We start from the raw sequence: 26411 nt of genomic DNA, 5'->3' as shown, positions 1-26411 counted from the left end.
TTCCATGAGAAAACATTGAGAAAGATGTATATTCTGCTGTCACTGAGTACTCGGTAGAGATCTATTAGGACTAATTTATGTATAGTGTTGTTCAAGTCTTTTACTTCTTTTTAATCTTCTCTTGAGTTCTATCAATTATTAAAAGTGTGGGATTAAAGCCTTTAACTATTATTGTTCAGTTGTCTATTTCTCCCTTCAATTTGGTCAGATTTTGCTTCATAAATTGCAGGGCTTTGTCATTAGGTATATGAGTATAAAAATATATATACACATATATATACATATATACACATATGTACATGTATATACATATATATGTATGTGTATATATATATTTTGAGATGGAGATGTGTATGTGTGTGTGTGTGTGTGTGTGTGTGTATATATATATTTTTTTGTTTGTTTGTTTTTTTTGAGATGGAGTTTCGTTCTTGTTGCCCAGGCTGGAGTACAGTGGCATGATCTCAGCTCACTGCAACCTCCGCCTTCCGGTTTTAAGAATTCTCCTGCCACATGGCACCACCCTCGGCTAATTTTTGTATTTTTAGTAGAGACGGGGTTTCACCATGTTGACCAGGCTGGCCTCAAACTCCTGACCTCATGATCCACCCATCTCAGCCTCCCAAAGTGCTGGGATTACAGGCGTGAGCCTCCACACCTGGCCAGGTACATATATTTTTATAAGTTGTAACTTCCTGATATGTTTGACCATTTTATGATTGTAAAATGACATTTCACAATAACTTTTTTGTTTTAAAGTGTGTTTTGTCATATATTCATATAGCCACTCCAGTTTTCTTACGACTACTATTTGCATGATGTATCTTTTTCTGTTCTTTTACTGTCAACACATTTATATCTTTAAAGCTAAAGTGTGTCTCCTATAGAAAGCATATAGATGGATCTTGTTTTTTTTCATTCAGCCTAACGGTTTCTGCTTTTTGACTGTGTTATTTAATCCATTTACATTTAATGTTATTATTTATATAATTGGATTTGTGTCTGTCATTTTACTTTGTGTTATCTAAATGTCATATGTCTTTTTTCTTCTTTATTGCTTTATTTTGCATTCAGTGAATATTTTCTAGTACAGCATTTTAATTTCTTTAAATTATTTTTGCTTTTTAAAACTTTTTTCTAGTGGTTGCTCTAGGGCTTACATTATACATCTTAGTTTATAAGACTCTGTTTCAGATTTATAGTAACTTAATTCCAATGAAATATAGAAATGTTATTCCCATATAGCTGTTTTCTTTTCACCTCCTTTGTGCTATTATTGTTATAACATCCAAGTAAGTTACAAACTCAAAAATGCATTATTATAATTATTAGTTTATATAATTTTATGTCTACATTTAAAGCTAAGAAAAGAAAGGAGGACATGTATACATTTATAGAATTTGTTGTATTTACCTTTAATTTATAATTTCTGTTTGTCTTCATTTTCTCTTTTTCATTTTCATTGATTTGGTTTTCAACTCCAGAATTTCCACTTGTTTCTGTGAATTCAAATTACCATTTGTTATCATTTCTTTACTCCAATACGACTTTGCTCCTGTCTACCTTTTTTGTGCAATTATTGTTAAATATATTACGTTTCTGTGTATTACCGGCACAGCAATGCAATGATATACATATTGCTTTATACAGTTTGTTTTTAAATCAGTTAAGAGAAGAAAGAAGAAATGTGCATTTATACTTCATTTTATAATTATATAGTTACCTTCGCTGGTGCTCTTTGTTTTTAACATGTGGATTCAAATTTCCATCTGGGCTTATTTACTTTCAACATGAAGCACTTCCTTTAGTGTTTTGCCTAATGTAAGTTCAGAAATGAATTCTCTCAATTTTTATTTGTCAGGAAATGTCTTTATTTCACCTTCATTTTTGAAAGATCGATTTTCTGGACATTGGATTCTCACTTAAAAGGCTTTTTGTTTTCTTTTTTCTGCACTTTGAGTATGTCATCCCACTGCTTTCTGACTTACATTGTTTCTGGTAAGAATTCAACTGTTAATCTTATTGGGATTCCCTTTTGTGTGATGAGCCATTTTTCTCCTTCTGCTTTTAAGATTTTCTTTTTGACTTTGGCTTTCAATATTTTTACTGTAGCGTATCTGGGTGTGGAGCTCTTTGCATTTATCCTCCTTGGAGTTTGCAGAGATTCTTGGATACACACATTGATTTTTTTCAGTAAATTTGGGGTTTTTCAGCCATTATTTCTTGTGATATTTTTCTGCTCCTATCTCTTTTTACCTTTTTTTCTTTTTGAGACAGAGTTTCACTCTGTCACCCAGGCTGGAGTGCAGTGGTGCGATTTCGGCTCACTGCAAGTTCCACCTCCTGGGTTCACGCCATTCTCCTGCCTCAGCTTCCCGAATAGCTGGGACTACAGGGGCCTGCCACCTCGCCCAGCTAAGGTTTTGTATTTTTGGTACAGATGGGCGTTCACTGTGTTAGCCAGGACGGTCTCGATCTCCTGACCTTGTGATCTGCCTGCCTCGGCCTCCCAAAGTGCTGGGATTACAGGCGTGAGCCACCGTGCCCAGCCTCTTTTTACCTTTTGACATCCCCCAACCCAGAGAGAATTCTGCAGCACACAGCATTTGGACTTAAACCACAACATCAGCTGTTTCCTGGGTCTTCAGCCTGGTGACCTGTGGACTTGAACTGTAGCATCAGCTCTCCTCTAGGTCTTCAGCCTGCTGGCCCTTTCATCAGGCTGAACTGGGGGGTGGAAGGGGAAAGATAGGGAGCAAGTCGTGACTCAAGTGCCAAAGGCCCTCATATTATTAGCATATTTTAGTAGATTTTTGTGAAATTTATTTTGGTACACTTAAATGTATCCCACATTTCTCTGAGGCTTTGCTAATTTTTCTTTTTATTTTCTCTCTGTTCTTTGGATTGAATAATCTCTGCTGATCTATCCTCAAATTTACTGATTCTTTCTTCTGCCCATTCAGATCTACTGCTGAGCCTCGCTAATAATTTCTCATTGTCATTAATTTGGTTTTCAACTCCAGAATTTCCACTTGTTTCTTTTTTTATAATTTCTGCCAGTTTTTGGATATATTCCATTTGATGAGCTGTTTCTTTACTTATTTCAGCACGCTTTCCTCTGGTTATTTGAACATATGTATAATGTCTACTTTGAAGTCTTTGTCAAATTTGACATCTGGTTCCCTTCACAGGCAGTTTTGCTGCCTGCTTTTTTTCTTGTATATGGGTCACACATTTTTGTTTCTTTACATATCATAATTTTGTGTTGAAAAATGGATGCTTTAGGTAATACATTGTAGCAATTCTGGATACTGATTTCCCTCCCCCAACTCCAGCTCTTGGGTTTCTTGTTTCGTTATGTGTTTGTTTTGTGACTTGGCTAGGATATTTTAGCTAAGTCTATTCCCTGTGCGGTGTTAAGCCTTTGGTGTTGCTTGCTCCTTGGTGCTCACCTAGGATAGCAGTGGTTTTAGCAGAGCTCTCTTTGGATGCCTGTTTACTAATCTGTCTGTTAAACTGTCTTCCTGAGTTGGTATTACACCCAGTCTTTAACCTCCACTAATTACTCAATGCTTGCTTTGCTGTTTTCAACAACACCTTAAGACATAAATTGCTCAGCAGTTTGATCCATTTAAATTGGGAAAGGAGTAGTTTCTGAGACCAGTCTTTGAGGTTTGCTCTGACCCTAGGAGGGTGTTTCTTAGCTGTCTCTTTCTGTAGTTCTTTCTAGTGAACTAACTGGACTCATTGCTCTTAATAAGAGGAGCTATTGTTTCTGAATACACCCTTAGGCTTGAACTTCCCTATGTTCTGTTTCAAACAAAGTCAGTTCCTTTGAGGGGAGCTTTGGCAGTCTCTCTTCTTACAGATTCCCTAGGCAAAATCTCTGAGCCATTACTCTGGGCACCGGGCAGAGTGCTAGCATCTGATTAGCTTGTTTCTTCCAGCATGTCCTATGAAAGATCTGGGGTCAGGGTAATTTAAGGGCTCCAGTATTCGCAGCGTGTTGTACTTGGGGCAAAGACTCTGTCCTATAGGCCGAGAGAGGGAGAAGGGAGAGAGAGAGAGATTAATTTTAAATAATTGGATTATGTGAGTATGGAGGCTGCAGGATGGGCCAGCAGGCTGGAGATGCAGAAGAGAACTGATGCTACAGTTCAAGTCCAAAGGCCATCAGGCTGAAGACCCTGGAAGGAGCTCACGTTGTGATTTAAATCCAAATGCTGTCTGTTGCAGAATTCCCTCTGGCTTAGGGGAGATCAGGAGATCAATCATTCGTCCTGTTTAGGTCGTAACTGACTGTGATCGGAGGAGGCTCACCTGTATTACGGAGGGAAATTTGTTTTACTCAAAGCCTACCAATTTAAATGTTAATATCCAAAAATATCCTCATAGAAACATCCAGAATAATGCTTTAACACATATCTGGGCCACTGGCCCATCCAAGTTGACACTTAAAATTAACTATCACATGTGGTAACCGTAGCTTGGGAACTGAGGGGAGAGGAAGCCCCGTCTTAGCCACACCCACACATAATGGAGCTTCCATCACGCTGAGCTGGGTAGTGGATGGAAGACAGGGAGCAAGTTGTGCCTCCAGTGCCACAGTCCCTCATTGTTCTCACCATATTTTAGTAGATTTTTATGAATGTTTCTCTCTTTGCTGTATGCCTTTAGAACAATTTCCAGAGACTTTAAATAATTTGGATTTTTTTAAAAAACTGATTTCACCAGTGTTGCTTGTTTTGCTGGGAAGTAGACCAACAGAGCCCCTCATGCCAGCATGGAACTCCTAAGTCCAGGATTATTTCCAAGAACGGGGAGAGGTTTGTAACTGAACCCATTAGGAAGATAAAGGGTGAAGGAGGCAAGGACTGGAAAGCACATGGCAATGACAGGAGATAGGCAAGTTACTAGGACTTACCAACAGGAGCTGGAAAAATACATAGAATCTCATTTTCATCAGAAGGTTGCTGGGGAATAGGGATAGCAAGCATCAGTACCAAATATTGATCTCAGCCAGGCCCAGAGAGCCAGCAGGATTCAGCATGGATCATGCCACCCTGCACCCAGGAATGGTGTGTGTGCCAGGGACGTGAGGCAGTGGTGGCCAGGGTGATTTACATCACCGTCTGGTCAAAAGCAGTTTCCAGTGTCTTCAGTTGTAACCAATGAACATGACACCCCATTATGCCTGGGGAGAGCTATGTTCTGGGCCACGTCACCCATTTCCCAGCTGCAAATCTCCAAGGAGTGTTCCATGTGACATCATTATACTGGAGTTGTTTCTTGCATTGTCCTGTAAACTTACCCATTCATCTGTCTATCTGCCCATCAGATCTTTATTGAGATTTACTCTGTGCATCCACATTATGGAAGATACTAAGTTAAGTATGACTCTGTCACTCCTCTCTAGAGGAGCACAAAATGTCCACAAGCTAATTCTAATACACTATAAGGCTAGCAAGAGCAAACATGGTGCTTTTCCAGCTGGGGAGTGAGGATCAAAAAAATATGCTTCAACTTGAGGATAAGTAGGAGTCAGCCAGCCAGCTTTTTAAAAAAAAAATGAGAGGGAGGTGGCATTGTACATAGTGGGAATAGTTTGTAGTTAGAGAAGCTTAATGACCACAGCACGGTAGGAGGCTGCAAGAGTGCCCTTGTGGCTGGAGCACTGGAAACAAATGGGGCATGGGCAGCAATGAGGTTATGCAAGTACAGTAGATGGGTAATGTTCCATTCTTGCTTTCTCATATCCAGATTGATATGAACAACTGGAATAACCTGGCCAGAAACTGGTTTTCACATCTTCTCTGGCCATGCTCAAGCAAGGTCTGTATTCAGTCCCCATTTCTCCTGAAGTTCCTGGTGATCATCTGGCACCTGAATGGCCTCAGTGTCCAGCCAGGCTTAGTCCTTTGACCACTGGCCTTTCCTCATGGTGGGAATGACAGACCTCATTCCATGAGCTCCCCACTTCTAGGCCACTAAGCTAAGGATTCTCACTCAGCTCAATTCTATCCATCAGGTCGCACACATCCTCTGTTCCAAACTCTGGCAGGGCATCTAGGCATGGTGGCCTCAGGGGCTATCTGAATATCAGCAAGAATCAATGCCACAACCCTGCCTGAGCCTGGGTAGGCTGGTGCTGGGGCTGGGCTCATGGCGATTGTGTCTGAGTAGAGCAGGAGAAAATTGCGTTGTCTGTCACTGTCAGCATTATCAGTGGCAAACACAAAACATTTTAGAAGCTGAGATGGATAACTCCGACTACCAGCATGCCTGGAGATAATGCTTGGTGCCTGCCCAGGGTCCAGGGTACTCTTCATCACCCCAGCATCATCACCGTTTTATCTTTATGTCCCCTTGGAATCTCCAGGGTGTTGAGTTTTGAGTCTGCCTTCCATTGACTTCTGCAGTCCAGCAGGGAAGAGGCCCAAAGAGCAGGCTCACGCATGTAAAAAGTAAAGCATTTTAGTGTCCACATAGCCTTTGCCTCTTTCATCCAGTTAGATCTTCCTGTCAGTCCTGTGTAGGAGACATAATGGAAATTGAAATTCTCACATCACAGATGAGGAACAAAGTGCCCAGAGATAGTCAGTGACATGCAGCCATTCAGAAGAGGAACTGAAAATCAAACCAAATATACTGATTCCAAGAAGACATGCTTTCCAACCTACTAGTGCATCTTGGTACCAGAAAACATGGTGAAAAAAATAACTTGAGCAATGAATCAAGGAAATGGAGATGTTCACCTTAGGGAAAAGGAAAACCCGAGAGCTGGCTTAAGCCACCTAAGCCACATGAAGACTTGATACACCTCGTACTGGCAGGAGAGCCCAGAAGAACCAGAGCCAGTTGGTGTAAATCACAGATAAGATTTGGGCATTGTCTTAGTTGGATCTGCCTATACCTCCACACCCTAGGAGCAGGTCAGAAACAAGGATTGAGTGCAAGTAGGTCATTTGATAGGTATGGGGATAGCAGAAGTAGAGTGGGGCACTGACAGAGAGAAGGGAAGGCAGTAAGAAGGAGTTAGATATTAAGCCAGCTACCTCTGGGGAAACTGAAGCTTATTGGCACAGGGAGACTCATTAGTGGTGTAAAACACAGTCCCCCAGAATTATCCCTCCTGAAGGTAAGGATCAGGGTATTTATAGGCTGGTGCATGTATGTTAGTGAACAAATTAGGTTCTGGCAGCCAAAGGTGGACCAGAAGATGCAGGTGCTGACTTTTGGAGGCATATGAAAATAAAAGGGGATCCCTGAAGGTCTGTGGGAAGGATGACAAGCACCATGTAAAAGCTGTCTAATGATTCAAGTCATCCAACAGCTTTCTAACGGGGTGGTGAGCTCTCCATCATCAGCCACGTCTAAGAAGAGGCCAAATGGACAAAGCAGGGGCTCCTGCTTTGGGTGGGAATATGGACCGGATATTCTCTCAATGAAGAAGTGAGGTCCTCATGCTGCCAGTGGCCTGAGAAGAGATGGTGTGTCACAAAATGCAAGCCTTTGGTCTTATAGGCTAATAATCTCAATTTCTTAGACACCTACTTTTATATATTAATTGTAATGACCAGTAACTGAACCAGTGAGCTATTAAATCTTACCAGCAATTTAGTTCCATATTCCTTATTTTGTTCATTTTATTTATTTATTTTTATTTATTTGTTTTTTACTGAGCTGGTTTTTTGCTTTTCTGAAAAGTTGGAATGAGTAGAAGAGTCGGGGTCATTTGCCATATCCAATTGGATTGCAGTCTGAAGAGTTTGCAAATTCCTACTCACAAGTTACATTTAAGTCTAACTGGGGCTTTTGTGCATATTCAAAATCAACTGTCTCTTCCCTGACTTGAGTGGAATGGATATTATATGCAGGTGGATGCCTTCCTGTCAGTTCAGAAATCTACTCAATAAGAATGGCTGCCATTTTTTGAGCAAATACTAGATTCTATGTACTGTTAGGGGTGTTTTACACATTGGTGCTCTCTTAATCTTCACAACCCAATAAGCGAGGCACTCTCTAAGTCCCCGTGTTAAATGAGGAATCTGAGGTTCAAAGAAGTTAAATAGACCTGTAAGCTGTCTCAGTTTACAATTAGTAGTGAACTGGTTTGAGATTTAACAGATTAAAAATATCTCTAATCCATTCAAATGTGAGGAAGCAAGTCAAACCATTCCCAAGATATCCCATTCAGGAAAGAGACAGGAGGTCCTACAAAGAATGCTGGAGCAGGGACATGTATATTTAGGGAGTCACAGTGTGGTTTGAGGCCATGGTCCTGGATTCAAGAGAACCAACCAGGGACACATCTTGTTATTAATAACTAAAGCTGTGGCTTGGAAAACAGTCTGATGAGACTGATGATTAAAATGTAAAATGAGTCTATTTTTTGATGCACAATCCTACTGATAGTAACCTACCCCGTCAAAACAGAGTCTCAGTTTATAAGGGCAAATGTGGAGGCGTGGAGTCGGGGGAGTCGCAGCATTTTTGTATTAGCAAAAACCTGGGAACAATGTCCACGTCTGCCAACACAGGAATAGATGAATCGATTATGGTGTCTCCAAACAACAAAATATGATGCAGTGCTAAAAAGACCATGTTACAGGTGCCAAAACATATCATAGCATACACTTTAAATATGTGCAGCTTACTGTATCTCAGTTATACCTCGATAAAGCTGTTAAAAAAGAGACCACATTAGTTAGATCCATATGTAATTGGCCAAAAACATGCCCATGATATATGTCTTTGTGAATAAAAGCAAGTGTCCGTGTAAAGTACATGGTATAATTTGATTTGGGGCTTCAAAAATTGGGGCACAGTTGTACATGTTTCCATATATATCTATATATGTATCTAGGTAAGTATAGGGAAAGTGTGAAAGCTCATTCCCTAATGATCTTGGAGAGGAGGGTACAATTGGTTGAAAAATAAGAAGACAATTAAATGTTTCTTTATGTAATTCTCTATTATTTGACTTTTTATCAGCTTGTATTGCTTTTGTAATTAAAAAAAAAAAAAAGAGTTAGTGAATCATCACAGAGGCATAGCTGGTCTGCTGAGCCAGCTACAATCTTCTGCCTCAAAGGAAACAGATGCCTGGGACCTTCACTGTCCCCACAGGCTGGCGGGGGACACTGAGGCAGGGGCTGTCTCGCCCCAGCTGCTAAGCACGCAGCAGCAGATAGGGTGGCCTGAGTGTAGAAAAGGAACATGAAGGTCAATGGTAATAGAAAATATATTTCCCTTCCAAAACGTCTGCATGATGAAATATGGGATTTTCATAAATTCATAGAGTAGGAATTATTAGCAGGCTGAGCTTTTATCGCTGCCTCAGGCATTGTGCTGACCCACCAAGACCTCACTTTCCTCAGTGATGGCAGGATGATTTTCTGTTTCATAATCTTTTCTCTCACTGTGGGAGGAAAAATAAATTCCCCAGGTGGCCTCCTTATAGCCCCAGCCCAGCAGATCCGTTGAGAACAGGGTTTTGTCTATTTATTCAGCCAGCAAACATTTACTGAGCACTATTTTCCTACTTTTATTATTTTGCTTGTATCAGGCACTAAAGATTCAAGAATTCCAAAAAATATTCTGGACAACACACTTCAAAGCGAAGTCACTGAACAAGCAGAGACAGGGAAGGTGACTGGGACTGTGAGGATCTTGAATCCATTCATTTATTTATTCACTCATTCATTCATTCACTCCAAAGGAAAATTTGAAAACAGAGATCTTGAGCTTAGAGATGAAAAAAGAATGGTGAAGTTTCCAGTGGAAGAAAAATAAGGCCTGTTGACTCTGGCTCTTGAGAGCAGGACTGAGACACAGCAGCAATTAGAAGGGAGGGAGACCCTTCTAATCATTAGAATTGATTCACATCCTGGAGCACAGTGGGTGTTCCCAGGGAGTGCTCACCGGAAGTGGGAAGCCGCTGTTGAGGACTTTGTGAAAGGGATTTGGCTCTCTGACCAATGGTGTCTCTTACCAGACACCATTAGGAACCCTTGCAACTACAATTCTCTAAGGTCTGTTGGGTCTTTGCCCGGTTAAGACCAAACCTATGACGCTTCCCAGCCAACCCTCCATCCCCACTATGTGACTCCAAGCTATGGCTCCCTCTCACTTCTCCATCTCTAACGTGTATATTTTTCCTTGATTCCATTCTAAAGGAACCTGCTATGTCTGACGTCACCTAGGGCATTTTCTTTGGTCACTACCCAGAGGAACAGTCAGGAATAATACAGTGAACCTTTGCTGATGGGCTGTACCAAGCAAAGCATAGAGCCCTTGACACTGCCCACTTTCGCATTCAAGAAAGGCTCACCAAGCACCTGCCATGGCCAGGCTCTGTTCCCCGCACAAGGACTAGAGCAGGGAACAAAGTTTCTCCCTGGAGGGGCTGTTGTCCGAGTGAGGAAGGTAGAAAATAAGCAAACACAATGGCAGGCAGAGGCAAGCAATAGAAAGAAAAATAATACAGAGTATGAAGTGAAGAGTTTGGGCACAGGGCCACTATTTTAGATATGACAGTCACAGAAACTGCTACAGGAGCTGAGATTGGCTAAGAGGAGAGAATCATACAGGGATCTCAGAGAAGAGCATTCCAAACAACGGAAACAGCCAAGTGCAGTCTCTGAACTGGAACATGCTTGGAATTTTTGATAAATAACAAGAAAGTCAGTGTGGCCAGAATACAGTACGTGTACTCTCTACCTGAGTTGCCATAATACAAGACCACAAAGTGGATGGGTTAAACAACAGACATTTATTTTCTCATAGTTCTGGAGACTAGAAGTCTAAAATGAATGTGCCAGCAGGATTGGTTTTGGGTGAGACCTCTCTCCTTGGCTGGCAGAGCTGTTCTTCACTGTGCCCTCAAATGGTCTTTTCTCTGTGTGCACAGAGAGAGAGATGCAGTCTGGTGTCTCTTCCTCTTCTTATAAGGGCACCCATCTTATCGGATTGGGGTCCCATCCTTATAACCTCATTTAATCTTAATTACAACCCTAAATGCTTTGTTTCCAAATATAGTCACAATGGGGGTGAGGGCTTCAACATACACATTTGTGGGGAACACAGTTTAGTAGTGAGTGAAGGAAGAGGGGTAGGTAGGAAATTAGATGAGATTGACAGCTTCTCTGTAAACAGTTGGCAGCAATACAGAAATGAGGGTGGTGTGGGAAGGACATGAGGGGCAGTGAGGGATAATACAGAGAGAGAAATGACTATCACAGGGGCCATGGTGTGGAGCTGGTAAGACAGGTGGAAGACAGAGCACGGGAGGAAGATCCAACCTCACATGGGAGCATGGGAGGAAGGGCTGGCCACACACAAGAACACAGGAGGGAAGGGAGTCTTGGACAGGAGCACGGGAGGAAGGACTGGCCTCACCCGGGAGCACTGGAGGAACGGCTGGCCTCAGATGGGAGCACGGGAGGGAAGACAGAGAGCCTGATGCAGATGCTCTCTGGGGTGGGGTGGGGAGATGATATATTTTTCTTCTGGTTGCTTCTATTTTCTCAGTGAAATCAGATTCATGGCTCTCAACTAAGACTGTTTTGCAGAGGCCTAGCGGGAGAGGAAAGGGTGTGAAGTAGTCACGAGTTCTGGGAAATACCATAGTGTCGTTCAGCAGTGCCAAGGGCCCTCCAGAAACTTGTGGTCACAATTTAAAGTGAGAACCATCAGCATGAAAGTGTAGTTTTCTCCAACTGCATCCTCTTCTCAGGCTCAGGGAAAGAGGAGGACAATAACTGAATCCAGCCAGGTCGGGATTTAGCCAGGCAACTATCTGAACGAGAGTGAGGGTAACTACCGTGACGGTCCACAGAAGCTGGGCAGGATAAGAAGGGCCGTGACGCATGAGGCTGGGAGAGGGAAAGGATATTAGGTTCTTAGCAGTGGCAGGCAGGGAAGATAACTAACCCCTTTTGTTAATAAATAAACTGAGGCTCAGAGAGATAAGTCGTGTTTCTAATCAGTAGAAAAGCCATGTCCTGGGACTTTAGAATACAAGTGCCAGGGAGGTAAGAAACTCAGAGAGGAAAGCATGTATATGATTGATGTCTCCACCTTCTCTCCCTCACCCTCTCCGTCTCCTCCCTTTCAGGGAGATCAACTCCCCTAGTTGTCCAGGACTGAGGGTTTTTCAGGACATGGAACTTATAGTACTAAGAAAGTCCCAGGCAAACAAAGTTGATTGCTTATCAACACACATATAGAGAGAAAGGACTGCTTTTAGTTAGGAGAACCCTCTTCTTTTTTTTTTTTTTTGAGATGGAGTCTCGCTCTGTCACCCAGGCTGGAGTGCAGTGGTACGATCTCAGCTCACTGCAACCTCCGCCTCCCAGGTTCATGCCATTCTCCTGCCTCAGCCTCCTGAGTAGCTGGGACTACAGGCGCCTGTCACCACGCCCGGTTAATTTTTTGTATTTTTAGTAGAGACGGGGTTTCACCGTGTTAGCCAGGATGGTCTCGATCTGCTAACCTCGTGATCCGCCCGCCTCGGCCTCCCAAAGTGCTGGGATTGCAGGCGTGAAGGAGTGCCCTCTTCTGATAAGAAGATCCTCTGGAGCATCCCTCTCTCTTGCACTGAATCTTTCTCTTTCCTGCAGAGGTTGGAGTCAGAAGTGAGGGGACAGGGTTAGGGCCAAAATAATTAGATTCTATCTTTTTATAAACAAATTAAAGTTTTTTAAAAAATAAATAACCTCCAAGTGGCTCAACAATCAAAGGATACCAAAGAGTAAACAGGGAACATCTCCTGTACTCTAGCCAGAGCTGCCATGCTATCAGTTTCTTGTGTGTCCTCTCAAAGATGCTTAATGCAAACATCAACCCAATACTTTGAGAGGCCTAGTTGGGCAGATCACTTGAGGTCAAGAGTTCAAGATCAGCCTGGCCAACATGGTGAAACCCTGTTTCTACTAAAAATACAAAAATTAGCCAGGCATGGTGGTGTACACCTGTAGTCCCAGCTACTCAGAAGGCTGAGGCAGGAGAATCACTTGAACCCAGGAGGCAGAGGTTGCAGTGAGCTGAGATCGCACCACTGCACTCCAGTCCGGGCAACAAGAGCAAGACTCTGTCTCCAAAAAAAAAAAAAAATTGACATTAGAGCCTGCATCTTACTCTTTTTATGTAAGAAAAGAACATGGAGATATGGAGATCAGTCTCTATCAATACATAAAGAGAAGCATCTCCCACCAAAATGTAAGTTCTGGAGGGCAGGGATTTTTTGACTGTTTTGATCACCATTCTATATTCAGCGCCTAGAACAGCACCTGACATGAAGGAAGAATTCAGAAGACTGAATGACTCCTTTGTTCTTCCTGGCCTTCCACTGAACACATGTACCATGATGTATTTAATTGTATTATTTTATGTGTTCAGCTTGTTTCCACACTTTTGATCTTATAATTCACACCACAATGAATAACCCTATGCACCTGCTGCTTTCTATATGTTTGAGCCTATCTGTAGGATAAATTCCTGGAAGTGGAATTGCTGAATCAAGGATATGTGTATTTTTAATTTTGATGGAGATGGCCAAATTGTATCTATGTAAATTTTCAACAATTTTGTTATTTACCCCATGTATTCGTGATACGTTTTATGGATCATCATTTTTTTCTTTGATTTTAAGTCACTTTCTAGTGTTCTGTTCATCCAGCCCTCCCCTGTTGGGTACACATATGACAACAGCTCCCCCAACCCTACCCCAGTTTGTGACTATCCTTGTTTTATAGGCTGTTCTGAGCACTGTCTCTGCTCTGAGGCCAGCCTTCCCAAAGGCCCATGTGGGTGCATTGGAGAGGAGACAGACCTGCATCCAGGTATCCAGGATTCCTGGAGTGGCCAAGGGCAGAGGAAAGGGTCTTAGCTGAGACACTCACGATTTAGGGATGAGCCAGGAATATCTGAAGACCTTCACTTAGCTCAACCTTTCTCAGGAACTTTCCCCCCAAAGTCCCAGGGGGATTAGTGTTTCATTTACCACTATATAGACTCCTCCCATCAATCTCTCTGTATATTAAATTCCTAGCTCTTTCTAATTACTTATTGATTAGTCCCGGGAGAACTCTAGCATAGATGGAGGCAGCAGGGGGATTTCTTTCTGGATCTCAGGTGAAAGACATTTGATTCAAACTTTCCAAACTCTGACTCTCACTGAATTTGCCCCAAACTCTATTTTTCTGCCTTTTCTGCTACTCAAGTCTCCCTCCAACATTCAATTCTGTTCTAATGCAGGGGCTCCAAACGATGTTCTGACCTCCCCCACTAACATATAGCATTCCTGTGGCAGTGTCCGTCCTAAAGCAAGAGATCCCAGAAACTTCAAATGTCTGCTTCCCAAAAGACACCTGACAAAGGAGCAACAAGTGGTTTCATGACTCCCCAGTAAATCTCTGCTAAACATGTCCCCACACCTGGGGCATCAAAGATGGTCCGTTGAGGTGTGATAATACAAATAGGGTACCTGTGCCCTCATACTATGAGTTCATTTATTCATACCGTCGTCCATTCACTCATTCACCCCCTCAGCCCCCTTCCATGGGGCATCCAAGCATCCATTCTGAGGTGGAGGAGGTGCAGAGTAGGTGCAGGGAGAGGAGAGTGTAGGAGAAACAAGATAAATGCCCAAGATCCAGGAACCTGTCCTCATTGCCGCAACTGTGAACAGACACTATCCACAGAAGAGTAGGATCAATTTCAGGTCTCTGAAAGGAAACAGGGGGGATACATTTTTCAGCTTTGATATTTGGTCCCCATTTCTTAATCTCTGAGTGTCCCTCAATCAACAGTAACCACATAAACACCTATTTTGTGCAAGATACACACACGGATAAAGAAGAGGGGAAAATAGGGAACTTTGGAGACACAGAGAACTGAGTTCAAATCCAAGTTGAAGTTCTTGCAGCATCTCAAGAAAACTCAAGAAAGAGTTTGTAAAACAGGTTAACAAAGTAAGCAAGACTTGGGAGAGAAATGTTTCAAACCTCTAGAAAAGCTCATTTTTCCAGCCCCCTCAAGCATTTTAGAACTGTTCATTTATATTCAAGTAGTCAATAAGTTAATTTTAGATCACTCATATCTATTCCTGAAGCCTAAGGACTGTTGAAAGAATAAATGGATGAATGAGTTGTATGAGCCAGGTTTGAATTATTGTATGATTTCAAAATGACAAAGCGGTGCGGCAGATTTTCAGTCCCGACTTCTCAGTCACTCAGCCTCCTCCTCCCACAACTAGTCCTCATTAGTGAGACCTCACTGTCATCCCGGGAATGTGAGATCTGTAGTCCCTGGAGCAATGCCTAGTCTGATTTACCTCTCCCTATGCTCAGAATCAAAGGCAGGAGTCCCTTAAACAAATTAATAGAAGAGACTCAGTTTCAAAGGAAATATTTAACCTACCAGAAAAGGTAGGAAAGTATTTTTTTACACTTTTTTCGTCATCCATTCACGGGTAAACTATACAGGGGCTAATTAAAAGTCATTCTTTTGAACTCATAAAGTCCGTCCCTGCTGGACCTGTATCTGAATCTTTGTTAGATCACCCGAAAGCACCAAATGTCCCTTAATATAATAAAATAATTAAAATGAAATATCCCAAACATCTTGCTAGCTTGAGGCAGTGAGGCGTGGAAAGATCATGGGCTCTCCATTTAAATGACAGCTTTGCTTTTTTCTAGCAAGTATAAGGTAAGCATTTAGCAATGTTTCTGAAAAGAACCAGCTGAATAATTAGGGTTAACTTCTTAACTTCATTGAGCCTCAGTTTCCTTACATATGAAACTAGAATACTACTACTGAGGTGTTAAGGATCATTAATATGTCAACACTTCCATAACACCAGGCATTATTCCAGGAGCTTTACGCAGATAAACTCATTGACTTCTCACTGCAACCCCATGAGGGTTGTTTTCTTAGCCTCATTTTATGGATGGGGAATTTAAGGCAAAAGACACCTGACAAAGGAGCAACAAGTGGTTTCATGACTCCCCAGTAAATCTCTGCCCAGATCACATTGTTTGGAAAGTGACCCCGAATTCAGCCCTCTAGAATCTGGCTCTGGACTCTGTGGATATAACAGTTACCCTCGACTTCCTTTTACATTAACCTCTTAGAAGAGTCTAGGATCTCACTGAGAGTATACTAACCTAACAATCCAACACTGGGTAATGATATAGTTTGGGTATTTGTCCCCTCCAAATCTCATGTCAAAATGTAATCCCCAGTGTTGGAGGTGGGTTCTGGTGGGGAGGTGTTTGGATCATGGGGGTAGTCCTTCATGGAAGGCACCCGCTTGGTGCCATCCTAGAGGTAATGAATGAGTTCTCGCTCTGAGTTTCTGCAAGATCTGGTTGTTTAAAAAAGTGTGGCACCTTCCTCCTCTCTCTCTTGCTCCCTCTCTCTAAAGGGATGCACCTGCTCCCTGTTCTCCTTCTGCCAGGATTGCAAGCTTCCTGAGAGACCACCCTAGAAGCTGATGCGGGCACCACACTTCCTGTACACTCTGCAGAGCCGTAAGCCAATTAAACTTCTTTTCTTTATAAATTACCCGACCTCAGGTATTTCTTTATGGTGACACAAAAATGGACTAACACAGGTAATTTTCCTTTTCTTCTATTTCACTGGACTGAGACCAGTGAACCTGAATCCGTGCAATTTGATTGTGTTGTTGGGGGTGATGGGGCCCAGCAAAGGCTGGGAGTGCCAGGGTGCAGATGTGCATCCTGCTGTCGGAAGGGCTACATTTGCAGTCATTCTCAGCAATTTGGATGCACCCACCAAATGCCCCACCCTGGTTCCTCTGTGGATCTGGATGCCACTGGGTATGGGCCCTGTAGCTCTGGTTGGCCTGGCTCATGGGTAACTCTTCCTCTGCCTTCCCAGCTCAATCTACCCTGACAACTCATTCCCTGCCATAACTCACATCTCCACAGCTAGAACTTATTCCCCTGATTCACTTTGGTGACATTTCCTGGGTTCCCAGACCCTCAACAGTTAGATAGACCCTGTACTCTGTCAAACAGACTCCATCATAGCCTATGAGTCCAGAGTTTAAATTATAGGTACACCCAGAGAAAACCAATTTATTTCTGTGATAAGGTCTCTAAGGAAAGGTCAGACAGATAAATAACTGTAAGGGAGGAAAAGACGTTGTCCCAAATAGTACATTGCCTGGTAAGAGGGAGCTGGGGTCCCATAAGTTGTGCTTTATCTTTGCCCTGTTAAAACAAGATCGCAGAAGCCAACCATTAAAAGGCCAAGATAGGGGAGGAGGGAAAGCCAAATCAGCGTACGATTTTAGGGGAAGTCTCAGCCCCAGCCTGATTCTGTGGTGAGGTCTGGAGGTCCCTTATGCGGCAGAATGTGTCCCAACTAGAGTCAAGCCCACCATTGGCTTTGGGCCCCTGGAGCCACGTGAACTTATGGGGACTTTGGGTCTTTGTGTGGTGGCTCTTCTTTTGGTGTCTCCAGTAGCCCTCTTGGAGTCTTCAGAAGAAAGTTGCAGATGTGAGCCAGCAGGAGCAAAGTCTGTAGAAGGTGGGACTGGAGGTGCAGAATTAGCAATGGGGTTGGGAGGGAATCCAGGCAGAGCATGTGCTGCCTCTATCATAGCACATCTCCTGCTGCATTTAATTGTATTCACCTTCTCCCTAATTAGCCTGTAGGCCCTTGGAGGGCAAAGACTTTAAACCCAAAGGTGTCCAAGAAAAGCAGATGCTGAGTAAGTATTTGTTGGTGGATAGACAATATGAACAAAGGATGAAAGACCCACAGAACACTGACACGTACATCATCTTGAAGAAGCTTCCTTCTCCAAAGGTGCGAAAGCCCCTGTCAATTAGCCCACTCTCACATTGCTTTTAAAAAATACCTGATACTGGGTAATTTATGAAGAAAAGAAGTTTATTTGGCTCATGTTTCTGCAGACTGTAAAGGAAGCATGATACTGGCCATCTGCTGGCTTCTGGGAAGGCCTCAGGAAACTTTACAGTCATAGTAGAAGGCGTAGGGGAAGCAGGCTCATCTTACATGGTCAGAACAGGAAAGAGAGAGATGGGGGAGGTGCTTTGCACTTTTAAAGAACCAGTTCTTGTGAGCTCACCATCCATTTCCCCCTCCTTGGTCACTCACCATCACAGCAAGGAGGGGGAAATCTGCCCCCATGATCCAATCACCAGGCCCCACCTCCAACACTGGGCATTACAATTTGACATGAGATTTGGGCAGGGACACAGATCCTGCAAATTGAACATTTAAAAAAAAATCAGACCATTTATGCTTATTTCTGCTCATAACTGTTGTTTTAAAACAGATTTTAAAGATGTATTTTGTGTCCTGGAGGTTCCTGCATATAGGCATGGGATCCTGGGTTGCTATCTTCAAGGCTGAGAAATTTCAACTTGGAACTTTTCTGGAAAATCTCCAACCTCTTGTGAGCCATTTCTTCTTCTTTTTTTTTTTTACCTATAGTTCCTTCATTAATAAAATAAGAGTTAGACTAGATCAAGAATTTCCCCTATTTTTGAGAAGAGTTCCATTTAGGAGTACAAAGTATATTATAGGCTCACCTCTGTAGTTGGTATGGTATTCATTGTTTGAAAGAATGTGTAAATACCAAAAGTTTCTAGGTGATTCAGTGATTCTTTTAGATACATTTGCATTTTATGATTTAGAATATTTATACTAATTTTCCTATTAGCAAGCAGGCAAGCAAGATGTAATATTTACTTATTCTACCAAAAATTTTTGGTACATTTGAGGATGGCCGCAAGACCAAGTATCTCTGAGCCTTCTTTCTGCCCTGAGGTGTCTATAATCAGATCAGAAGGAGGTCACACCTTTTCAGATAATTTTAACAAAGAACAAATAACTTCACACTTGGATTTATCTTGTTTAATCTTTTAATCAAAGCAGGGAGTCCTAGCTTGATGTTAGCCCAGGGATGCCTAACGAATGGGTGGACCAGACTGCCAGTGTTAAATTGTCTCAGGGTTTTTCAGCTGAGGGAGAAGAAGGAACAGATCGTTTGAGAGGAATCTTGAGGAAATGCGGAAAGGCAGAGAGCCTAGAGTCTGTGTCTGTCACTGCTCCCTAGCCTGGCTTCATGAAACTTATCAAAGCCCGACACAGGCAAGGAGGGGTGCAGGCTGCCTTGTGATGCTGTAAAAATGGGGCTTTCTCCTCACTCCGTCATGGACTGCAGGGAGGTTTCAAGCTGAACATGCAAGGAAACACAAACTACCTGCTTCAGTTCTCTATTGCTGTATTAAAACAACTACCATTTTATCATCTCTCATGGTTCTGTGAGCTGACGTTCAGCGGGGCAGTTCTTCTGCTGGTTTTGCTCCGGTTTGTCATACAGGTGTGGTCAGATGGCAACTGGGGCTGGAGACACCTAGAGGCTCAGCTGGGATGCTAGGACCCCTGGGTGTCTCCATCTCTCTCTCTCCCTCTCTCTCTCTAAATTTCAAGGCCTTTTCACGTGATCTCTCCAGAAGCCTTGGCAGTTTTCTGACATGGCAGTCTAGGGTCCCAAAGAGCACAAAATTCAAATGGAAAGCCGTGAAATGGCGCAACCTCTACCTTCTGTCCAGGGCCAGTCTGCCTTCCGTGTGGAAGGGTATGCAACTCAGTGGAGGCCATCTTTGCATGGCCACACAGCCCCCTGTCATCACACAGGTGCTCCAATTGGGAACCCCTAAGAATGCCCCCTGGGGTATTCCAGAGTCAGCTCTTCGACCAGGAAGCGACCACACTGGTGATGTGCTGCCCTCGTGTGGCTCTCTGGGGTCAGTACAGAAGCTTGTGCTACAGTGGTTTGTGAGCCACAAGAGACCCCACTTTGGAATTCTCAGAGTGCGGCGATGTTGTCAGAGTTCTGAGTTAAGAAACTAACAGCAAAAGCAAAAAAAAAAAAAGAAGAAGAAGAAAAAAAAAGGGGGGTTTCTCAATAGTAATGCGATGCAATTGCATCCATATGCTGAGGAAACTTGAGATGGGGTAAGAAGAGAGAAGGAATGTAGGATCCTACGAATGTTTGCAATAGCCCACGGATCATGGAAGGCACTGTATTTCACTTGATCTTGACCTCTTCTAACTTATTCCTAAGTCTATTTTAAAATGCAGACACTGAGTCTTACAAGCTGGAATTAACTTCTGAAAGGCCATACTTAATCAAGTAACAGAGCTGGGACGGACGATCAGGCCGTTCTGACCCTAACGCCCACCACTGCAGGCTGCCCTGCCTGCCTCCCCATGAGTGGACGACTGGGACTAAGTCCCTGCCCTACAGAAAACCTCCTGATAGGCCTGAGACCTAAATATTTAATGTTGTCATTATGGCTTTTCTTCCTTTAAGCTGAGCCTTTTACCAAAATGACATTTTCCTTTCCCTCCACATATTTCCCCTGCTCTCTAATGATGTGTTTATTCAACACAGGACATAGAGGCTATTTGTCCTGACAGTCATCCACCTGGAGGCCCAGCGGGGTCCCCCAGTGACAGGCTGTGGGGAGCAGAGCTGCCTTGAGAGCAGCTGAAGCAGAGGGCACTGCAGGGGGATGCCCCACGTGTGCTGAGCCCGGGACAGAGGGCAGAGCGAGGATCCAGAAGGGGCGTCGCGACAAGTGCAAGCTGCCAACCTGCCTTTCAGATCTCGGCTGTGGCTTCCAGACCAGCAGCTGCATGTTCAGTTCAGTAACTGCTAGTGAGGGCCCTTACTGCGAAATAGATGAAAGGCACCTTTCAGATTTGTTTCTCTCTTTTTAAAGAAGAAAATGAATGGGAAGGAGTCCATGTTTTATTTAAGCCAATGTGTGAGTGTCTCTGTGAGTGTGTGTGTATGTGTGTGTGCGTGTGTGTGTGTCTTGGGGTGCTTTTTATTGATACATGCTATTTATTAATACAAACTCAATTAGTCAACCACCTCTTGAACATTTCATTGGGTGTTTAATGGGCATCAAACTTACCTGTTCAAAATTAAATTCTTGATTCCTCCCCACTACTCCCCAAACTGCTGCTCCTTTGGTCCTTCCCATCCCAGTAATTGGCTGCCGCATTCTGCCAAGTGCACAGCCCAAAGCCCCTTCCTTAGGCTCCTCATCTCGCATTGTCCTGGCATCCCATCTTTTCCACTTCCAGCATTTACACAGCATCCCTCCTCCGCTCCTTCACACCTGGACTCACTGTCAGCTCTCCCAGGTCTTCCACTTACACCCTTTGCCCCACCCACTTGGATCTCACCAACGTCTACTCTTCACGTAGCAGACAAAATCATTCTTTCCAGACATAAGTCAGCTCAGAACCTTCCAATGGGCTTCTCATAGCTTTTAGAAAGAAATCTAAAATCCTGACTGTGTTAGTCTGTTTTCATGCTGCTGAAAAAGATGTACCCAAGGCTGGGTGATTCATAAAGAAAAAGAGATTTAATGGACTCACCATTCCACATGGCTGTGGAGGCCTCACAATCATGGTGGAAGGTGAAAGTCATGTCTTATGTGGCAGCCGGCAAGAGAGAGAATGAGAACCAAGCGAAAGGGATTTCCCCTTTATAAAACCATCAGATCTCGTGAGACTTATTCACTATCATGAGAACAGCACGGGAAAGACCCACCCCCATGATTCAATTATCTCCCACTGGGTCCCTCCCATGACACATGGGAACTGTGGGAGCTACAATTCAAGATGAGATTTGGGTGGGGACAGCCAAACCACATCACTGACTATTCCTGTAAAGTCTTGCATGATTTCAAGCTCCTTTGCCAGGAAAATTCTTTATTTTTGTCGTTCTTTTCAACTGACGTACAATTTACACACAGTAAAATGGATGAATCTTAAGTGTGCAGCTTGATAGGGTTTCATCTTGGTAAACATTCAGAGAACCACCATCCAGGACAAAGAACAGAATACGTCCATCGTTTACAAAGCTCTCTTATGTCCCTTCCCAGCTAATGCCCATCTCCACCTGAAGTCACCACTAGTCTGACTTTCATCTCTGTGGATTCATTCTGCCTGTTTTTAACCTTCGCTTAAATGGAATCATATGACTGGGTGCAGTGGCATACGCCTGTAATCTCAGCACTTTGGGAGGCCGAGGCACGCAAATCACTTGAGGCCAGGAGTTCGAGACAAGCCTGGTCAACAGGGTGAAACCATATCTCTACTAAAAATTCAAAAATTAGCCAGACATGGTGGCATGCACCTGTAATCCCAGCTTCTTGGGAGGCTGAGTCATGAGAATCTCTTGAACCTGGGAAAAGGAGGTTGCAGTGAGCAGGGTTCACACCACTGCACTCCAACCTGGGTGACAAAGCAAGACTGTATCAAAAAAATAAAATATAATATTTTAAAAAGTAAATAAATGGAATCATAGAGTGTGTTTGGAATGAAATCATCCATGTGTTTGGATTCTTTCATTCAATATAGCTTTTGAGCTTCACCTTCTTATATCAATACTTTGTTCTTTTCTATTGCTGTGAGGTATTTTATTTTATTGTATGACTAGACCACAATCAATTTATGTATTTTTCTGTTGATGGCCATTTGTCTTGTATTCAGCTTTGGGCTATGTGCATTTTTTCTCCCCATTCCTCCTGGGTATATCCCTAGGAATGGAATTTCTGCTTAATAAGATTGGCAGATTTTTACCTTTGTTGGAATTGCCAGTTTTCCATTGTGGTTTTACTCGCCTGCTGGCAAAAGATGAGAGTTTCATTGGCTTCGTGTTCTTGTGAATATTTGCTATTTTTCAGCTTTTTTAACCATTCTTGGAGTTTATAGTGGTATCACATTTTGGATCAAAATTTTACTTTCCTGAGGAGTAATAAGATTGAACACTTTTTCATTGGCTTATTGGTGGTTTGGATATCTTTTTTTGTTGCCATTGTTGTTTTATTAGAGACAGGGTCTCACCCTGTTACCCAGGCTGCAGTGCAATGGCACAGTCATAGCTCACTGCAGCCTTGAACTCCTGGGCTTAGAGGATCCTCCTGCATCAGCCTCCCAAGTATCTATGTATGTGCCACCAGGTCTGGCTGATTTTTTTTTTTTTCCTTTTTTGTAGAGACGGGCTCTCTAAGTCCTGGCTTCAAGCAATCCTACCACCTTGACCTCCTGAAATATTGGGACTATAGGCATGAGCCACCATACCCAGCCTGGATATCTTTTTCTATAAATTACCTGTGGGAATCTTTTGCCCATTTTTAAACTTTAAGTTGTTTGTCTTTTTCTTATTGTATTAGTCTATTCTCATGCTGCTGATAAAGGCATACCTGAGACTGGGTAATTTATAAAGGAAAGAGGTTTAATTGACTCACAGTTCCACATGGCTGGGGAGGCCTCACAATCACTGCAGAAAGCAAATGAGGACCAAAGTCACATCTTACATGGTGGCAGCCAAAAGAGCTTGTGCAGAGGAACTCCCCTTTATAAAACCATGAGATCTCATGAGATTTATTCACTACCATGAGAACAGCATGGGAAAATCCCACTCCCATGATTCAATTACCTCCCACTGGGTCCCTCCACAGACACATGGGGATTATTACAATTCAAGGTGAGATTTGGGTGGGGACACAGAACCAAACCATATCACTTATTGATGTGTAGATCTTTTTATATTCTGGATATGAGTTCTTTGTTAGATATGATTATAAATGTTTCCTTCTGGTGCTGTGGTTTGCTTCTTCACTTTCTCAACCATGTCTTTTGATGTGACCTCATCTCTTGCCTTGTCACTCACTTTGACCCAGCCACACTGGCCTTCTTGCAGCTCCTGCAACATGCCAAGCATGAGCTGACCTTAGCATGCTTGTGTTCACTCTTCCCTCTCTCTGGAATGTTCCTGACCCGGATATCTGGATGGTTTGCTCTCTTACTTTATCCAGGCCTCTATTCAAATAGCATCTTCTCAAAGGGCCTTCTCTAACCACTGCATCCAAAATAGTTTTCCCCTCCTGGGCCCAGTAGTACATGCCTGTAATCCCAGATAGTCAGGAGGCTGAGACAGGAGGATCAGTGTTTAAAATGTTAAAGGTTTATTTCTCAGTCCTGCCGTTTGTCTAATGTGGGCTGGAAGGGGAGTTCTGTTCATTGTAATTACTCAGGGACCCAGGTTGGCAGAGGAGCCATCATTTCATGAGGCCACCTTCTCAAGTACAGACCTGGAGGTTTGCTTAGGTAGGGGAAGAAAGCATGGAGAACAGAGCAGTGACTGTTGAATTATCTCAATCAGAAGTCACACACATCATCTCTGATCATATTTCATTGTCCAAGGCAAGGCAGGTGGTCATGCCTTCAAATGGTGCGTGCTTGGAAAGAGAGGAGAACTGAAATCCTGGTGAGCACAGTGAATGAAAGCATGAATGAATGAATCCCCAAATACATGAAAGAAAGAAAGAAAGAAAGAAAGAAAAAAGAAAGAAAGAAAGAAAAAGAAAGAAAGAAAGAAAGAAAGAAAGAAAGAAAGAAAGAAAGAAAGAAAGAAAGAAAGGATTGATTCAGGAAACAGAGACCAAGAGATGGGGTCAGGTTGTGCAGAGACTGTGCAGCAAGTTATTTGCTCTTCTCATTTCCTGAGTTCCACACAGCACCAGAGGACCACCATTGTCTTCCACTGAGAAATGGCTGGGCTGAATAATGCCTTTAACCATGTTCTAACGAGTAGAGGAATAGAAATGAATGTTTTCATTGCTCTATTTTTGTTATTTTCCAGGACAATCCACCTAGTGTTTTACATGGATTGCTAAAACAGACAGTATTTCCTCCATTTCACAGTTGGGTCAACTAAGATCCAGAGAGATGAAATAATTGGTCCAAGGCCTCACCAAAGGCTGACTGGATCAGACTTTGATTGACTCTAAAACACCTTCCCTTTCTACAACATGATGAATTACAGACAATGATCCAAGCAAGTGCATTACTCCGTCATCTCCTATCTCTTACCCCTCCTCTTAGATTATAGCTGGAGTCACGAGCATTATATCTGTGTTGGTCTGTGTTGGATGTTTACTGAACTCCAGTAACCCTTAAGTTATCCCAAATGAGGTCGACCAGGACAGTCTAGTTACCTCAACAATGTTATCACCTAACAACTCTGTCCATTCATTTATGTTTCTTTATTTTTTCACTCAGTAGGCTACTCTTGAGTACTTGTGATATGCCCCATTCCTCAAGTTACTAGAACTGAACCCTTTATATAATAAGTCAAGACGTGTGTTCATGAATCTCTGAGTCAGTGCATACCTTAAGTCACATAAAACGTTGCCTTGCAATTTCTTCCTTTGCAAAATGAGAATCATACCCACTCTGCCTTTTACAGAGAAGTATTCCGTGAATAAAATGATATGGTAAATATTAAAGTATTTGGAAAATGTAGGGAGAAAGAAATTGATTGTTGCTTTGTAACCATGTTTATAGGCATCAAAGAAAACTCAAAGCCTACTGCCTTCTTAATTCTGCTTCCGGAGATCCCACTTACTTTCTTTAGATTCTTTAAATAACGTTAAGAATACAAACCAGGCTGGGCAAGCATTCTCTTTCTAAAAGTCTCCTTTGGCAGGCTTGGTGGCTCACACCTGTAATTCTAATGCTTTGGGAGACTGAGATTGGAGGATCCCTTGAGGCCAGGAGTTTGAAATCAGCCCGGGCAAGATAATAGGACTTCATCTCTACTAAAATTTTTTAAAAAATTAACCAGGCATGGAGTACACACCTGCATTCCCAGATACTCAGAAGGCTGAGAGAAGAGTATCACTTAAGCCCAGAAGTTTTGAGGCTTCAGTGAGCTGAGATTACACCACTACACTCCAGCCTGGGTGACAGAGTGACACTCTGTTTCTAAAAACATGAAAATGTCTCCCTTGGCCTGCCTGGATGACACACATTCATTCTGGCTGTGCAGCCAAGCTCCTTTGAAGGTGTAAGTTTGGAATTTGGGAGAGGAAAGGCAATAGCACCGAAGCTCCCCAGCCCCACCCAAACCACCAGCTCATTTGAGAAGTCAATCCTCTTGCCTCACACCCAACTCAAGGCAAGACTCAGCGCCTTATTGCAGCCTCCAGCTAAATCCAACTTCAAAGGGTACTGAAGGCTCCATGCCCCACTGTGCGCTTTACAAGGCCACCTCTCACACTGCTGACATCTTAGTTGTGTGTATCTATTATGACCATTTTTCTAGCAGATGGCAGCAAAATGTCTTATTCCAACAAAATGAGTATGTTAATGACAAGTTCCTGATGGATGCAAAGTAGGCACCTTGAGAAGGGGCACTCCTTCTAATCTTCAGGCAGGAGCTCTGTGCACTAGCAGCAGCCATGCAGCTGGGTAGGAGATCAAGGGTATGGGGCAGGTTGCACAAGACCCCTGCGGGGCAGCCCTGAATCTAATCCCTC

Source organism: Macaca thibetana, chromosome 16 (genome assembly GCF_024542745.1).
Source record: "Macaca thibetana thibetana isolate TM-01 chromosome 16, ASM2454274v1, whole genome shotgun sequence".
In the NCBI taxonomy this organism is placed as follows: domain Eukaryota; kingdom Metazoa; phylum Chordata; class Mammalia; order Primates; family Cercopithecidae; genus Macaca; species Macaca thibetana.
Note: the sequence above shows the minus strand (reverse complement) of the source record.